A 19,393-nucleotide genomic window follows, 5' to 3' on the forward strand; every position below is an offset into this window, starting at 1 on the left:
CATTGCTGGGTTCGTATTTAGAAATGGACTTAAGAAGGTAGTGGGGATATTGTTCTTTGAAGGATTCTTTGTTGGATGTCCACGTTGGATCATTTCGCTTAGCAGGCTCGAAGGTGTGCTTTTGGGTTACAATTCAACTGTTTTCATGTTTTCGCATGCAGTTTTAACTGGCGACGTAGATTTAGGCGATAGGGGCGATTGTCCCTCCCAAGAGTAATAAAGTAGAAAAATATTATGACATTGTGTATTATTCTTTATAAATAATTAATTCGAATTTAATTATTTAGGCTATAGTATCAGATAGAGATATTAAAATATATTACAAACAAATTTTAAATCTTGTAAAAGAGGGTTCAAAAATGTACTTATGTGCTTTTACATATTTCGCCCCCTCCAAGAAAGGTTCCTGAATCCTCCTCTGTTTTTAGGAAGCAAGCGTTGTCAAGTTCAACCTTCTGAGAAAGCACGGCTTGAAAACTGTTCCTATAATATCGATTTCGGTTCTCCAAACGGTTATGAAGAACCTTTATTCTGAATAACTGTTATGAAGAACCGGAATTTCCATCTATTATCTGTTTTGGTTACGGTTGCTTATTTTAAAATACCAAATACAGTAAAATTTCTCAGAGTTCTTCGATATATTTGCAACGTTTCTCACAATAATTACTATTCCACCCAGAGTAGGTATCCCAATACTCGGGAACGCCTGTATACATGACTTCAAGTCACTATATATATTCTCGTCATCAAACGCACAGGCCATGCAATCACGTATTCCCTGTAAGGATCCTCGCTCAACCCAACCCCTGCATAGCATCGAGCTATTTGCCCTCGGCTTCCCTTGAATCCTATTGTCTCTAACATACTTAATCACGTCATGCATTGGAGATATACTAACGTATTTTTTATTACGAACTAACACGTGCCAATTTTCAAACGACATCATCCATAACCCGTCAATTTCCCAACCCTAATTCATCGCGAGGCATCAATGCAGCGTGCATCGATTCAGCTCCACGATGAGCTCAAAATATTCGTCACCCCGACTCACAGGATGCTACCGAAAAAACACAACAGGCAGTACTTACAAACACCACGGAAAAACGCGCGAGCCGCCTCTCGTTTCAACGGAGCGCTGCAACTCGCAGCGATAGACGCGTGCCGCGGCTCGCCAAGAGTCGGAAAATACATTCACTGTCGCGTGAAAATCGACGGAAAAAAGAATAACAGAGACGCGAAGAGGCCGACGACATGGGTGGCCGAAAACGCTGAGGGGGGCGGGCGATTGGAATTGCTCGGTTTACGGGGAAATATCGCGGGACCGTGACATCGCGAACCTTTGCAGAATCGTCAGCCGGCGTGAAAAAACACAGACTCCGCTGTATTATACGCGCTCCGCGCCCTGCGGAGCCGGCATTTGCGAGAAAATTCGAATTCCAAACATTCCCCTCCTGCCGCATTGTCCGTCAGACTGAAACAGATGGTTTAGAGTCGCCCGCTGCGGCTGCGAATGAATTTTATTCCGGGGAACGGCGATGATTGAGCGTCTGTGTTCGCCGAGAGCTCCCTGTTCATTCTGAATTGTTACTTTCGGACGTGGGCCCTGTTTTGCGGCTGTTTTGCGAAACTATCAGGATGCTTCTGCAGGGACAACTTGGTCACTGTAATTCCAGAAGAGTTTGACGATGGATGAGGCGCCTAAGGTGTCACAGCGAATCTGAACGTTGTCATGTTACCATGTGACAAAGTGTAAGTGTGGGTGTTTTAAAAAGCGGGTCTCGGTGTTTCGAAAACCTGCTTTTAAATTTAAAACACCGGTTTTAGATACTGGGATTAATGTATAAAAGTGAATGAATTGTTTAATTTAAAACGTTGACATATTGACTTGAAATGCACAAGCATATTTTAGTAAAAGTTTATTGTAAAATTAATCTTCCAGAGTTTATATTTCCTGAGAAAAAGACTAAATTAAATAAAGATTTATAATTTATATGTTGTACGGATTTCAGTTATTTCAGTTTCTGTATTTATTTGGTTCTGTATAGATGGAGTGTATTTTATTTTGTTATACTTTTGTAATCCCGTAAATATTAAAAATATTGAAAATTTTTAAAATAAATGTAAAGGTACCAGTAGTTGACCATGTATCAGCACCTAGTTGACAACTTTTCAGAGAAGCGTGAAAAATAAGGTTTTTAGAAGTGCAACCATCTCCTTTCAACAGCGCGCCGCGGCTACTAATACCCACAGTTCGCCACTTCTAAAAACCTTATTTTTCACGTTTTTCTGAAAAGTTGTCAACTACTGATACATGGTCAACTAGTGGCACCGTTACCCTTTTTTACGATTTTTCAAAAGTCGATTTTTGTATAAACCCTAAATGAAATTGATTTAACTTGTTTCTGATGTCAAGTATGGGTTCTGTGCACCATTTATATACTTCTGGATAAGATGCTGGAGCAGTTGACTCCTTTCGTGTTTGGATATAAATTTTGTTCACCCACCGTGCTGTTTGCTACTCCGAGAAATGTGGGAGAGTACATAGTTCACGAAAAGACTCCATCGTTTACGCTAGTCCACGTTGAACAAGTTTCATTGAAACGAAATAGGGGTTGGAGGCGACTTTGGAGCGCCTTCTACGTCTTCATTAGGGAAGGAAAGCGGTTCAACGGTGTAACGCACTCGCCGCGGTCGCGCAACTCTTTGCTGGAATAATTTTTTATGCTCTAAGGTCGAGAACTACGCCCCTACTTACAAGAGAAACGTTTTAACCGTGTAACCACCCCCTCGCAGTCGCACAAGTTTTGCAGAGAATTGTTTTCTTGGGCTCCCAAGAAGGGAGAACTCATTTCAGTGCGACGAAAACAGGGGCCCATTCTGTGTAAAGATGAGGGAGACAGTAAGTACGGTCCCTTCATTTTCTAAATGTTCCTTTTAGCTTTGAATTATAAGTTAGCCATACACCTTCGTGATTTCAAAGAGGGAAAGCGAAGAAAGTGAACTCGAAGAGACAGTACGAGCACTCGACGAGCGAAGACAACGATCAAATCACTTTTAACTTTGAGAAACAGTCGCTTGTCCAGGATCGTTGGGGAGTACTAGTAATAATTCGTTCCTCCCCGAAGAACAGACGATTCCCTCGCACACATTATCGGCAAATCGGCACGGTCGAGCCCCCGAGAATACCAGAACGACCATAAAGCTCCATGGCGTGACGCGAATCGAACAGGAGCAGGCGGGATGTAAATCTATGCATAGCTTTTGTTCCCCCAACGCGGGACTTTAGAACTTTTCTTATTGGCTGCTTCCCGAATATGGGAAAGCTGTGAGGAAGACGAGGTGGTGGTTCCGGTGAAGGAGTCTTGGGTACTAGATTCTTCCTTCGTTTCCTTCCTACCGAGCTTCGCTCCAGTGTTACGTTCAGAACGCAAAATTTTTCTTTTTGGTCAGGGTATCCATCAACAACGCCTAGCGTTATGGGAAATCCCTCGTTGATCATACTCCTGCCTATTAATTAATAATATTTTTGGTAGAACAAAAACCCTTTTCTTTGGAGCGTTACTTTGAGTGCGGCGAGCTTCCTTGCTCTTCTTACAAAATATATCCAGTACGACAAGTTCTGATAATCTAATGATTCTGGGATACCCCTAATCGGAATTTGTATGTATAAATCGTGCCGCTCGAACACCAAAGGCCGCGGCACGTAACACCAGCAACCACGGTCTCGCTGCTTCTACCACTTTGATTTCACTTCGTTAGCTCGGCGATGTGCCGGAGCATCTTAACTAATTTTCTGTACTCATATTTTGCGCTGCACGGAACTGATAAGCAACCTGCTTCCGAAGAAGAGCGCACAAGAAGTAATTAGATCGCTGGTATTCGCGTGGTATGTAGGAGGGTTGAATAAGAAGTAACAGATTAGAATATTAATGCGACGGAAGGTGTATACAGTGGCGGATTTAAAGGGGGTTTCCGCCTTGTTGGGCCGAAAAATAGGTAATTCTTTGTGATTTTTTTCTACAAAAACAGATAAAATCAGAATAGCCTTTTTGGGCAGAGACCCATCGGCCACCCGTTAAATCCGTCACTGTGTGGACAGTTTCGATTATACAGAAATTACAAAAGGCATCTTGTCAGAGAGAGACTGTTTCCCAACTCACCGTACTAAACTATCCGCATTTATGACAAAGTAACACGGATTTATTGAAACATCCTTACACGAGCTACAGCTACAAAAGCACAGGCTTCACTTTTCATTCAACCCTGGCAGTTCACATTGGAATCGTCGAGTGGACACGGCGCAAATACTTTGTCCGCTGAAGAACACTTTGAAAAGAACGCTTTTCTACGCAAGCGCCATCGGAGGGTGGGTGAAGCAATTTCCCCGTTTGTTTTTTTTTTTTTTCAACAGAGGACATAGTGATCGAAACGGTCTCGTTGACGAAACGAAGCCGAGTGTGCTCGAACTCGATCGGAATTCGTGGACGCGTGATCCTCTGCTAAACGGGATCGGGGCAAATGATGTCAATCCGGCCGGCAGCCGGCCATCAAACGTAATTTTTCTCCATGTAACGTAATGATAGATATCGCCACCGACCAGGGTCGAATTGGACGAATTAACGGTTAAAACGACGAGAGCTTTTCAATCGAGCCACTGATTCGCCGCTCCACCTCCACTAACCCCCGCTACCCTTTCCGCGGCCTGATTGCCAAATACGAGCCATTTTTGGCATTGTAATGAGATTGACCGTTGTTGCACACGCACGGACAGCCTGTTGCGTGAAAGAACGTGAAACGCCGCTTAATTATACATGATTAAGCGCGGACGGTGGCCTAGGGGCAGCTAACCGACGCGGTGCAAAAACGATTTGACGTACTAACGAGCGGCCCGTTTAATTTTCCTTCAACGCGAACCAGCCCCCGACAGGCCGACTCGATATGCACGGAAACGTCGAGAGGCAGCTTTGTATAACAGGCCGTACGAAAAGCACTGGCGGCTACGAAATTGGTAAGCGCGAGTGGATTATTGACTGTAAGGCCATCCGTTTGCTCTGAACATTTTCGGTGCTCAGTGCCTGGGCGTGTTTCTACCGTCCTCGTGGAAAAATTCGACGCGTAAAATTATAAATACTATAAATCGATAGCGCTTAAGGGGGATTCCTATATTTGGGGCTAAAAACATAACAAAAGTTGGGAATTTCTTTTAAGAAACTAGCAATTCGATTTATCCGAAATTTGAACCATGCTTTTTTTCGAATATTAAATTATTCGAATAGTCTCAGCCCTAACTTGATGCAGCAGGATACTGACAAGGGAACATCCCGAACTCGGAAATTCAAAAAATTCTGAAACTCTGTGAATACGTAGGAAATTTCCTCCCGATTATAACGCAATTTTTGTTTGCTGCCCAAATTCACTCTAAGGGGGTGCAATTGACCCCCGAAAATCCGGTTATTTTCCGATTTTGTGTTACAACTCATGAACTGTAAATCTTTTTTTCACCAAATGATAGATTTAATTAAAAGAAGTGACTTTTCACTTGAAACTTTTATTCTATCTCTTACAGTTCGCGAGTTATAAGACAAATTCGGAAAGTAGCCGAATTTTTAGGGGTTAATTTCACCCGCTTCGAGTGAATTTGGGCAGCAACCCAAAATTTCGTTGTAATCAAGAGGAAATCCCCTACTTATTCACAAAGTTTCATAATTTTTTTATTTTTCGGGTTCGGGATCATCCCTTGTGAGTGTCTTTCTCGATGTAGTCACTTTGTTGCTGTAAAAAAGAATGACAGACGAATCGAGTTGTGTTGAGTGTGAGAGGAACACCGATCGTCAGACAATGCGGTGAAAAAAGCAAGATTAATGATGGCGGGATGAACAAGTCAGCCCCGAATGTTTAATTACCTCATTATTCTTCGATTATGGCGGCGCAAAGTATGCGCCGCTGGGTTTTCCTGCTCGTCGAATTTACGACTGCCAGTGGAACCCTAAGAATTTCGTTGTTGGGAGGACAGTAACCACCATGGAAGGATAAGCATCGGGGGCTTTTGAAGAGGGGACGCGAATCGACGTCGTTACACCACGCAACGGTTGTTAATGAGCGGGAAACACTCGAAGAAAAACAGCTCGGGGACATTTATCTCGCGCCACGTGTTTCCTGCGACAGTGAGCGCTTTTGAATGATGGAAAAAGGAACGATACGCGAACGTTTCTCTCTCCTCTCCCCTTTTCTCTGTATCTTCACCCTTTCGCAGCGAACCATAGAATGATAAACTAGAACTTACATAGTCTTTCACATCTTTGAATTGTTATTGGAGGCTGGGTGAGAAACTTGCGGGACAAAGATATTTTAACGTTACAGTTTCTTTTTATAATTGAAGAGTGCTTGTAAGAAAATGGAATAAGGAATAGTAAATGAGTTCCGAAACTTCGCCCGAAAGTGGACAATGACGTGGTTGAAACGTTTAAGAAGGTTCGAAGAAGGGAAAGTAAAGAGTAAAAGGTGAAGCACCTACTGACGTAAGAATGGAATGTGTGAGTTACGAACTCTGATATGTTCTACAATAGAACTAGAATATATTCGAATGGGGACATTGGACTGGTAAATGAGAAGAAAAATAAGTGCTGGACAATTCTTATCGTACACTCCACTGACATAAGAATAACAGAATCCTGTTAAGCAATGTGAAAACTGTCTCGAACCCTGCACTTAATTAAAATCCGCAGTTTGCCCGTCGCTGCATTTAAGTTGCAGACTGTTGTATCAAATTCATTGCTATGGCAAATGAGATTTTTATTTCCACGAAGCGAGTTGGGGGTAACAACGTTGCCAGCAAACGAGATATAGCATCGTTCCCTTATTTCACGCGCATCCCGCTGTCAGGCGCACGCCTTTAATCATCGACCGAGGAGAAAAGAAACCGGCGGCAAGATGGTCCCTTTGTCTCTGACGATTTAGCCACGGACCACTCGCCGACTCTTATATAATTACGCCTTTTTCCAACGAGAATAATTCGATTGATCGAACTCCCGCGATTCCCTTCTTTCGCAGGGTCGAAGACCTCCGCAGTTCTCTTTCGATTCATTTACCTTCGTTAATATTTGCTGTCCGGGGAATTACGATCCGACCCCTCCCGACCCCCTTCCCCCCTTCGTCCTTCTGATTAAGCCACTGAACGGTGGAATTTTTATCCGCGCGTTTTAATCGTAACTGGACGTGCTTTTATTGGTTAATTGAATCTCGAAGGAGACCTTGTTTCTTCGCGAAGACCGACGAGCTCGTCCACGGAACTCCACGGGGTTATTCCTTGGTTTAATTAACCCTGGCTACGACTGCCTAGCGTAATGAATCGTTAAATTTTTCTCTATTCTGTATGCAGACTGTAGTCTTAACGCGTCACTGGTCATGCGTTGTGAAGCAGAGGAAGACGAAGCAGGTTGGAAGTGTAACGAATTTAATACAACTCTTAATTTTCTGTAATTCACTGCTGAAATTTAAATCTTCAATTAGCTTCTGCGGAGGACCTTATATGTTAAAATCCATGAACGTGTTAATTCCTTCAAAATCCCTTCTGTTAAACAATTCTTAACTATCATTTACAAAAGTCTGATTAATTACACTTTCTACGATCTAAAAACATAAGCGCGACTCACCTCCGCAAGTCATACCGACGAAACTGTGTAAGTGTTAAAGACCATCAACTCCATTACTCCGAAACGAATCACCCCTGCACAGTGACGAACCTAAAGGCGCGCAAGGGGCCCTGGCACCCCCAAAGAAGAGGCTTTGTAAAAAGAAAAGAAGACTGGATTTTATTCTTTAAATAAATTTGTATAATCGTCTGATGAATTTAATTGAATTTTTACCCCTTCAACTTTGCTCCCCCGACATTAAATCCTGCTTAAGTGCGGCACTGCTACCACGTCTTCGACACTAAATGGAAGCACACCGTTGCTCGAGCTCAGAGGACGAACGAGACGTACCTATCCCGCGAGTCACCTGTGCGCGGGTTGTTTACTTCGCTCATGGCGGCAAAACGAGGGAACGGGGGGAGAGGAAAGTAGGGGAGGAAGGAAGTCGAAGAAAGACAAACCACTCGGCCGTGACGACTCGAAAGTTGGACGAGCGGGAGGCACGGGGCTCCAGGGCGAAACTAATCGAAGAGAAGGACGAGGAAGCCTCTCATCCCGGGCCCCAGGACCGCCTCTATTGACTTAGCAAAGTTTGGATTGCCGTGCGGATAAGACGCGCGGCAGAGTCAGCAGGCGAACCGCGATAGCTTCTGTGAGCTTCTCGTCGTCGCGAGGGCTCCCCGTGTATACCGAAACTTCCGGTACGCGCACGAGAGCCTAAGCGGGGCGGTGGCAAGTCGCGACGACTGACGACCCTCAGACCTAACCCCGACGTTAATACCCCGACTGCGAATGGGCGGAAATTTGTCTGAAGCAACGCGACGCGCAAACCCGCGCCGAGCTTCGTTTGCGTCACGGTCGTCGGGCTCTTCGCTGCAACTTTTCTGTTTAACAGCGGCGCGAGCGTCTTTCCGTTTATTTGATTCCTGCTCCGCGTAACTGGTAATCGACGAGGGGAATCTCGGAGTGTTTGGTGCCAATGCGGCGCTTGAAAGTGGGCATAGACCACGCTAGCTCGAAAATATGTTTAACCCTTAACGTATAATTTTTCCAAAAGTAATAAAATACTTTGAAATTACCAATTTACGTGGCAGTAAACCGTAGAAGTATAATTTAAAAAATCCATCAAATTTTTCTATAATTTTTTCATTTGAAAAAGGGGTTTTTGCCAAATGGGTGCCGTATGCATTTAAGGGTTAAGTTAGTAAGGGCGTCTTTCGTGGAACGGTTGTGGAGAGGGTGAGTAGTGAGTATCAATATGCAATACTCGGCGAAGTGTAAACGGATTTGCGATGTAGTTTGAGGGAGCTGAAGCTTTGAACACGGAAGCCTTAACTGGGTTCTGATTATACCCTTAGAATGACAGCTCGTACTTGTAATTACTGCAACTCCATGTATGAATATGGATGTTCACATGGAAAGTGAAGACACTGATGGTTAGATACTGAATTTGCAAAATCGCCGATGGACGTTATGCGTTGTGCGACGAGTAAGTGAATACAAGCTCGTCAAACATCAGGGCTACAGCAAGCAGAGGGGCGCGATAATACACGTGACATCCTAAACAGATATCCTAGCAAGTGTAGGTATGCAAGGAGAGCTCCAAGGAATCGTTATTAAAACGGACTACGCTAAAGAGGTCTTTCGCTATCGACTTTGCTCATTAAAAATCATCTGTAAAGGCCTGTACGCGACCACGGTCGTTACACTGCAATTTTCTCGGAGTCGACGGGGTCGGTGTCCCCTCCGAACACAATTACGTCGGTCACAAAAGACCACGCGGCGGCTCGATCTGTTCTCTCGTTAGGTCGACGGAGATCGAGAAGGGAGAAGCGTCTCTTTTCAATATGTCTGGCCCATTCGACCCTCGGGGACGCTCGAATCTTTTCTCCCCGGCTTGTTGTTCCTTCAAGGCACGGTCTGCACGCGACGAATCACAAAGTCCCGTAAACAGCGAAGAAGATCGGCGAAAATAACGACGACCACTCTTTCGTGCACGCATATATGGCGCTTCAGGGTGCCGCGTGAAAGGGAAACGTCTCCTAGGGGTGATTAACGCGAAACGCCACTGACACTCGTGAATCGAGGGACTCACAATGGTCCAGCGTGTTTTCAGCAAGGTTTCGCCTGCGGCAGTTGAAGACAAGTCCGTCGATGCCCCCTTTGAGACTCGAACCTTGAAAAGATGTGCATTAAATACAGTACTCTGTTTAGCAGTTCCATTTGATTTTGGTTCTTTGTACTCCTCGAGGGAATATTTAGGGAAATTCGGTTGAAGGGAAAGTTTCGAAAGCGAGGGTTTACGGAGAATTTGAAGGAAGTGGTAATGCCTTCTTTTAAGCATCCGGAATAGCATAGTATTTATTCTAGAGCTATTGTGAACCAACAACAATAATCCTTAACCTCTTAACACCCACCTCCGTAATATTACGGAGCTCCATCGAATGAAAAATAAACGCTCTTTTTGAAAAACAGTGTTTCATCAAAGTTTATAAACATTTCCTGTATTACTAGAAACATAAAACACAGTTGCATTTTTTTAACGTTTTTCTAATATGTAGTATGTCGTCAAGGGGTGAAGACCATCAGCCTTGGCTTGCAATAGCTTAAAAACTACCTATTCCTTGCTAGGACTCAAGCTACACACTGGTCAAATGTGAAATACCTGCAAGTATCAGTATCAAATGGAATCTGTGGAAGATAAGAGCGAGGGGGCATCGATTCACAGATCCCAGCAACGAGGGCTCGTCTGGATGCAGTTTGCACTGCGATCGACTAATAAATAGCGCGATGCGACACGTTCGCTGTCGTCGGAACGAAGTCTGATGGCAAGGGACTACGCGAGAACGGGGGAAGCAGCGAGGGTGGATCCACGATAATGGCCGTAATGACAACAATAACGCGGTACGTGCTCGCACACGCTGCACCCTGGCCTGATGCCACTGCATGATGTCATTTAAGTCACGACTGATGTCGTTACACGGCAGACGTTTCCCGTAACAATGATTCCGAGGGTAGAGAGCGGCTCTGTTAAGTGCACCCGATGGAGCTTGTCGGATGATGTCGTTAACAGCGTTATTTCGTTGTTATTCGCTCACCTGCGAAACGGTTCTGAATTACAAAGGGCAGAGCCACCCTTTGGAACGTTCGCTGTAATCACGAGGTCATATTCACCATAGTATCACACGCTGGATATGTTGATGGGGAAGGCTCATGTTTTTACATGCGATTATGATCCACTATGGTGGAACGTCGAGTAATTGAGTTTAGGTTGGATCAGTGCTTACACCTTTAGTATAATACTTATATAAAAAAATACGTACATAAAAAAAGAGCACTCGGGGATCGTGGTGTCAAAAAAAAAAAAAAAATAATAAAGGAAGCTGTGATAATAATTAAATCTAAAGAAATGACGAAAAAATAAATAAATTAATGGTCTTAAGAAGATGGCACTGTATTTACTGTGGTGAAAAATTAATTCGGCCACTTTCACAAGATTGTCTGGGACGAGTGGTTTCCTGAGAATTGTGCTGACAGAGGCGGTAAAAAAGGACAATATGCTTGTGATCTGTGTGCCAAGTAGTGTCAATTGCTCTCATTGTTATTGAATTATATTTTTCTAAGTTATTTCCAAAGATTTGTTATTAAAATTTGAGTTTTATCAGAGATTTTTGTGCTATCCGATGCGCCCCAGTTTCTCACTATTTTGTTTTTTGTTTATGAAAGAAAGATTTTTATGTTTAGTTTTAATTTTAATATATTCATGTTAAAGCCAATGGTGTAAATTAGTTTTTTAATATCTGATTATTATTTTTTTACCACCAAACACAAAGTGATCCAATTGGACCCGGTCTACCCTACAGAAAAATATGATGTTGCCGTACTTATAATTACTATTGTGTTTTTCATTGCATGTAATTTTTTAATCACTACAAGAACCATTACATTTTTAAAAAACATTCCTTCCATCCTTCTTTTTTACTGGTGAAGAAACATGGTAACCCTATCCAAAACCCACGTGCTATCCCTCGCGAATGTCATCAGCATCGATTTCTTTCGCCTACGCGTCTGAATGCCAGCCAACTATAGACCTACATAGGACACGCTTGTACAGGAACCTAGGACATTGAATTTTTATCAAGATCCCTTCGATCCCAGCCATCGCTGGGCGCACAATCATACGGCAATCGGGACGCTCGTATAATCGCTGGCCGCTTATCGGCGATAAGTCGTAAATCATCGGCGGGGGCGAAGTGTTTCGGCGTCGTTCGTCCGGGAAATCGAGCCGGGATAGAAATCTGGACGCGTAAATAACCGATCTGGACGGTGGGATCGTGGCGCGGCGGCGATCGGCCCACTGGTTGCGGCGGAGGGCGGCGGGTTGCGCGCATCGACGCCCGTGCGGCTCGTATTTACAAGCAACATAAATAAATGGAAATTGCTAACCGTTGTAATGCTCGGGAAAGCCGCGTTGCTCGTTCTACCTCGCCCACCCTCGACTCCGCCGCCCCTCCGCCGCGGCGTCGCTTTAATTATACTTCGCCGAGCCGCGAGCGGAGACGCGGGCGCCATTTCCGCGTGTGCACCGGCAGCGTGTAGCGGGAGTGGATCTGTCGACGTGTATCGGTTGTCGAATCGGCGGGAAATGCCCGATAAATTGCCCCGCGGGAAAGTATTACTTCAAAATAAATGTAACGGGGCTAATATCGCGGGGCGGGACGCAGACGCGGCGCACCGGTGAAATTGAAAAGATATTACGCGCGCGCACGCGTTTTACAGCAACGCGTTCAAATTGAAACGTCATGTTTTACTATCGCCGGTCCACAGCAATAATAAATATTCCGTATGAACGGCGCCCCGCGCGCCCACCGCTCTCTCACACGCCAGCGTTTTTTTTACGGGAAATCCATGAATGTTTAATCGGCTTAGCGATCGCGATCGAATCGCCGTGCGTACCCTCCCCTGCATTACCAGGCCCCGACGATGGAGATACTCCTCTTTCGCTCTTTTTTTGCTGAGTTGCTGTGTGCTCTTATTAACAGTTACGTGTTACTGAAAGTTGATGCTGCCCTCGGGGTGTTGTAATTTTCTTCCTCTTCAGGTAATAATTATTCTACAGCATGCGTTGAATAGGGAAGGACGAAGTTAAGCACCGAAACCTTGGTCCCAATACCCCCGTATTTAACTTTAAGAGCTGATTTCACCCCTTCACGGTGAATTTCCGCAGAAAAAAATTGCTCGCTAAAATCAGATTTTTCAAATTGGGAGCGTTTTCTTATAGGTTCTGAAACGGGAATAAGGGGTAGAGGAGCGTAGATAGAGAAGAGGGAGGAACGAAACGATGGCGCGAACCCTCCCCGAAGCGCCGAAATATTTCCGAGCACGGAACGTCCAAACAGCTCACCGGATTATCCGATAATCTCATTACAGGAAGGTCATAAAACCATGGAGCTGGGAGAGTGGATGGTGGAAAAAGAGCTGTCTCTAAACGCGACGAAAATAAATAATAACCCTCGAACCGCGCCGCCGCTGAATTGGCGAGGCAGCCGGGGCCGGTCCAGGGCATGGACTAATGCCAGGACCGTGCTAGGCGACAAGAATCGCGATCTCGCTGTAAATTGAGGGTAACGCGAGAAGGCGACCGTGGGAGAGGGATGGCGGACCGGAAAAGTCGCGTGAGCGGGCGAGAAGAAAAAGCAGAGCTTCCACGGGGAACGGCGGCGTGGGATAAGAACGACGGACATTTCTCACGTTCGGCTCTCATGAATCATGGAAGAGTAATCCTCGCAAATAGCTGTCGTCTAAGAATTCCACTAAACCTTTAACGCGGTGAACACTTTGACACGCGACGGGGTATTACGAGCTTGCAATTGTCGCGTCGATCGCGCGTACACGACAGGGGAACGTCAACGTCCACCTCGGTATTCGGGACTCTCCTACCCTGAGAGCGATCAGTCTTTCTTTTACGAAATTTCGAACTTCGGAGCCTTGGAATTAGTGTCTCTAAGGTAGATTTTAAAATTCAGAAAATTTCTATGGTCTCCTCTTCTTTCTCTTGATTCCCCAACCCCGTGTTTATTTTGCTTATTGCTGTTAATCATGTTTTCAAAAGAAGTACGGATTAGTTCAAAGATAGTGAATTTAAATATAATGTATCGTTGTATGAAGTGAATATTGCGTAACGAGAGCGCCTATTAAAGGGAAGAATAGCTTGTTCTTACAAGCGTATGCAAAACACAGTACGAGAAGTGAAATAGTATTCCGAGGGTTGCAATAAAACCGACGAAACTGGAGGAATCGATACGTTCTCGTTACACTTGCCGAATTGGAATTGGAATTCGTCTCGGGCTACCAAGAAAACGGGGTCATTAAGATGAATTTCTTGGAGCGGGATCAAGAATTGGTTCCAAGGAAGGCAAATGCTGGAGGGACAGCTGATAAATGGTAGATAAACGTTTCTTTTTAATAACAGTCGAGGCTCGCACCTGAGAGGGATTTCTACGTCTTCTCCTTCCACGTCCGTTCTTCAAAAAGAAGGATAACCGTCCGTGGAAGTTTCTCCTTGCAAATGCAAGATAAATAACGCTTATCTTTCACCGGTGGGGTTAGACTGCCCCCTCGCCGCCCGAGCTCCCTCCGCACCCTCGAACGTGCGAGCCGAGATAACCCGCGAAGAAATCCGAAGGAATTTTCGACACCGCGATATATACCTCCGTCCAGGTCGTACCTCGAATTTATCGATAGAATTTATAGGGTTTGTTCGCGGCTAAACGGGTTTAATCGCGCCGCGGACCCGGCAGATCAGTGGCACGCATAAAACATAAATGAATCCCCGTGGGGTTGGTAAACGCGTGATCACTTGTTTGCAATCATTTTTCATTTCGGCGGGCGATCGGGTACGCCAAAAAACTCGCGTTTCCGCGATTTCGTGAGCGATGCGTAAACAATGGGGGGAGAGACAGCAATAATACAGTTTCGGGGAAAACATGTATGCGCGTATTTAATCGGGCAATGATGCCGCGCCGGGAGAAAAACATTTGATCCCCCGATTTATTCAACCGAGATTCCAGGACAGACTAAGTAGTTTTTGCGAGCAACTTGCTGTTTTTTTTTTTTGCTTCCCTGTTAATTGCAAAATACTTTCTGTATCTCCGTTGACATTAAACCGCTTAAAATGTTGTAACGCAGTATTGTTATACCCTGCTGTTGCTCTATACATCGTATTTTAACACTATACTCGTTCGACATTAAATTACAGAAAGATTAACTTACAATTTAAGAGTTGAAATGGTAAATGATGTACTTTGACAATTTTCAGCATTTTCTTTTCAACCACCTTGACACTTATGATCTCGGCTCTATCTTGCGACAGCTTTAGAAACTAAAATAAATTATCCCAACACTTACTGCGTTCACCACCGTATTCAGAATGGAATTTACATCCCCTTCCACTAAACAAATATTTGTTCATTTCTTCGGCACGTACATCCTTTACCATTCTGCCCGATCAGTTGATCCGCGCGACTCACACGATTTTTCCATCAGGTGACACCGAAAATCGCGTCGAATTCCTCGTCCGCCGCACGGGTCAGGGGCTCTTGACGCGATTAAATTCATACAACCGCCCCCGCTAGGAAACTATTCCGCAAGTCCGCCGCTTCGCAGTTTCGCAACTGCGGATTAAGCTTAAAGGGAAGGGGGTGGAGCGGCGCTGGCACGGAGGATGGCTGGATAACGTTGGCGGAGGGTTCGACGGGGTGATTTCGGGGGTGGTAAGATAACGCGGTCGCTTTAAACTGTATTACCTAAGCTGGTTGGTGAGCGGAATACGCGGCCTGGCCAGCTGCACGCGCGCATTGCATTTAAGCTCCGTGCGCCGCGTGCCGCATAAAGGCGGCCAGCCGAGCGCCTTCCGGGCGTCGTGAAGACGGGATTAAAAAAGAAGAGGGAGGATAGAGATATTCTTAAGTTTAGACCAGGTACCCGGCCGCGGGCAACTTATTTGCGACGTATTCCATTCATTCCGCCAGGGACACGAAATTTTGTGTCGCGAAAGCAGCGTTATCTGGTACACAGCAATTTCCAACTTCCTCCTACGCCACTTTTCTTTACGAGGAAACTGGTAAAACGGTCTTATATCTCGGGCTGTTCCAGTCGAAGGGTTGACGTATTTCTTTGACGAACCTAGTTTCCATTGTTTTTTGATTTTGAGTGGAATCTTGCGAGGGTAACTTATTGAAATTATTATTATTATTATTATTATTATTATTATTATTATTATTATTATTATTATTATTTATTTCAACGGGTAAAGACCCTTTAGTTTACAATTAACAAATAAACAATGTAAAAGAAAAGAAAACAGAAGAAAAGCCAGTACGTACATAAACAAACCATGATACAATACAATAATGGAACTAATGAACTAATACAATTAACGTTAGAATTTAAATTAACGGGCGTGTACAAAGACGTTCCTGCGAGCCAAAGCCCGCAAACGATATTTAAAGGTGGCCAATGTACCGTTAAAAAAATCAACATGTTCGCTATAACGATTCGCTAATTTACATATTCTATTAATGGAGTTATTCATCCCAAACGACGCGCTGTGTCCCGATAAGTAAAAAAGAGAAGTCGATCTTAGAGAAACAATAGGCGCATACAGGTTAAGCAGAGTCAAAATGTCCGCAGAATCGGTGTAGCCATTAATAATACTGAAAAGGCAAGTCAGATCGGATAGACACCGACGATGTTCCAACGCGAGAAGACCGCTGACTTCCAGAATAGAACTATATTCATGACGTAGTCGGGACATCGGAGTATCGAGCTTAAAAGCCAGCAGTCGCAAGAATTTATGCTGAACGCGTTCCAATAATGTAATATACTTTTCCTGATAGGGATTCCGCACAGGAGACGCGAGTGGAAATGGAAATAAAGTTTGAAAAAGTTGTTTCATTTGCAAAATAAAGAAACGATCTTGGATTCTCGAGTGCCTTCAAGCTTTGTCGAACTTTAAAACCTTATAAATTGTGAGCGACTCGGAGACGAGGAATTTCGCTATAGGATTACGGCCCGTAAAGTCACAAGCTTCATTTCGTCGCTGTTTGGTCAAGGGAAGGGATCGACCTATTCTCCTTGACGGCTAGGTGGAGCGCACGTTTCGTTCACCTGCGTCACGTCCACGTTCGAATTAACACCGCGAACCGCTTCAAATCTGCCACCGCATTGGCGCACGTACGTCCGCTGGTTAAAGTGTGCATGTTTGCACTGGCAGTGTTCCGCTAACGAACCTATCGTTGCGGCTTCACCCGACCTCCTCTGTACCCTTTTCGTTACCTCATCCATCCGCCCCGTGCCTTTACCGTCCCCGCAAGCTCTATCATCCGTTCCCTCCCGCTCCAAGTCTTGGCGACCAGTTCCCTAACTGAGTAGTTCCTTCGACTCGCTTTGGCGATCTAACGCGGGGATCAAAGGTGATCGTGGTTGCTTCTGAACTGGGCCTTCCGCATCCGCCAATTAAGCATCGCCACAGGACACGATATCCTTTCGATAAAACTGAAAATTCGATGCGCAAATAGTACAAGAAGCGCTCGTAATTTTTATTGAATAATTAATCTTCTGAAAGAGTTGGTAGTATAAGGCGAAAACAATTATCATTGTAAACAGAACGACCCCCCCGTAGCAGAAAATTCTGAAGGTAGCCGCAAATCGCTCGGGGTGGCCTAGCAAATGTTCCAAATTCTTAGAAGTGGCTGGCTGGCGAGCGAGATGGGTGAGCCGCAGCAAAACCACCGAATGCAACGGCTTGTACTGCCGATGTAGTTCACGGGGACGATGGAATGGCGGTAGAGACGGTACAGAAGGGTTCTCTAGCAGCAACGTAACGCTAATCCAATTTGCTACGGCGCTGCACTTTGCGCGGCCACCATTTTCAAAGGAGTATACGGCAGAAATTGGGGATGAACGCGACCAGCAAGTACCGCCACGTGGCTATAAATAGCGGATAATGGTAGCCGATGTAACGGCGGAAATGGAAATAAACCTTCACTACGAAATAAATCAGACGTCCATTGTTACGTTAGGTTAGGCAACGCAACCCCTTAAAGGGGTTACGCCTAGTCAGGCGTTCGAAAAGAGGCGAATATTTGTGAATTTTTTTTGAAGAAGCGAAAGCGTATATTTTTACAGAACTTTTTGCGCTTAAAAGAGCAACATTTAAAGAACATTTGGTAATTTTTTCGTAGAAAAATGTTTATGTTTATAATAAAATAACATGCGACATCCAAGAAGCATTTTTAAAAATTTGGTTTTGCGGTGAGCATTGCCATTCGGAACCAGATTATTTAAAATCAAAAAACAAAAAAGATTTCGTTAGTATATTTATGTATACTCAGGTTGACAGAGAGAATTTTCCGAAATATGAAGTTAAAACAACATGGCAGCTATTTAAAGTTGAAATCCTGATTTTTTCCTGCAAAAATTACTATAAACGTTATTATTATAAACGTAAATATTTTTCTACGAAAAAATTACCAAATGTTCTATAAATGTTGCTCTTTTAAGCGCAAAAAGTTCTGTGCAAATATACGCTTTCGTTTCTTCAAAAAAAATTCACAAATATTCGCCTCTTTTCGACCGCCTGACTAGGCATAACCCCTTAACGAACCGAATACACACCCCGTCTGTAGCATTAAACTTGAAGCTAATTGGTTGATCAGTCGAACCAAAAAGGAAACCTTAAAAGGAAATGTAAGTGTAACAGTATTTTTTATATTCATTCGCGAATTCAATAACAGAATTTATTTATTTATTCATTTCCTACTAACGGGTATTTCAACGAATTGGTAGTTCAAATTGTTATGTGAGTTCCAAGTTCAATCTTCAATATCAAGGTCCCACCAGACACCGCAAGGAGTTAGATACACTGCTACTCAGAGAGGAAAGTGCAAGTAGACGCGTGCTCGTTTCCCGAAAGCGTTTTAAAGCGATTTATTCGTTGAATTATTCAGCAGCCACGGCGCGTGTACCTAGCCGTAAATACGTGGGCGGGGGTAGCGGCAAGAATTTTAGGAAAAGCTAAACTTGCATTCGGTAATTGCGCGGATGGAGTTGCGGCAGGCTTGCTTGGAACCCACTTCGAGACTTATTCAAATGCGGGAGCCGGTGAAACGCGGTCAAACAACAATTAGCATAGGGAAGAGGCACGTCGGTTGCCTGTCAGAAACAGTTACGAACGCGTTTAAGGAACTTAAATCGGGATGTTTGTCCCTGGACGGCTATCGGCCTTTGCAAATTCAGGAATTTGAGGAAACTGCCGGAGGAAGCCGTGCCTCGTAATAGAGAACTGCGCGTAGCGCGATGAATTCGAACGAACGCGTAATTAATTTCAGTTTACCTATTACTGGGCGGCTGACGTTGAAGGCGCGGCATCTGAAGTGAGATCGAACGCAGCCACCGATGAATGCACTTTAGAAGAATGGATTCGTTAGTGTGCAAATGGCTTCTGGTCAGCATCAATTTATTTTAGAACCATTAAACTCATCTGTATCCTTGCTTCAAATGTAGGTATGCAGAGGTTCCTGTTTCTTGCAAAGGGAGAAATGTTGAATCAGGGAAGGATATCTTCAGAGGCATGGTTATCTACTATGGGAAGACCAGTCTCAAGGACTTTCAATGTCTATTCAAAGCCACTCTCAGCTCATTTGGTCCCAATATCAACTTTAACTTAATTTTTCGGGAATTAAAAAAGAAACATGTATTGC

General features: G+C 44.3%; 1 protein-coding gene and 1 long non-coding RNA gene across 3 annotated transcripts in view; one reads left to right on the top strand and one right to left on the bottom strand.

Annotated features, from left to right (window-relative positions):
• The window catches only part of LOC143374505 (uncharacterized), a 55,740-nt gene extending 44,603 nt beyond the window's left edge, over positions 1-11,137 (top strand). The window contains exon 3 of the long non-coding RNA XR_013086675.1: positions 11,128-11,137. This is a non-coding gene — a long non-coding RNA (uncharacterized LOC143374505). The remainder of the gene's footprint in view (positions 1-11,127) is intronic.
• The window catches only part of LOC143374420 (farnesol dehydrogenase), a 100,674-nt gene that overhangs the window by 72,017 nt on the left and 9,264 nt on the right, over positions 1-19,393 (bottom strand). The window lies entirely within an intron of this gene.

Source organism: Andrena cerasifolii, chromosome 1 (assembly GCF_050908995.1).
Source record: "Andrena cerasifolii isolate SP2316 chromosome 1, iyAndCera1_principal, whole genome shotgun sequence".
Taxonomy (NCBI): Eukaryota; Metazoa; Arthropoda; class Insecta; order Hymenoptera; family Andrenidae; genus Andrena; species Andrena cerasifolii.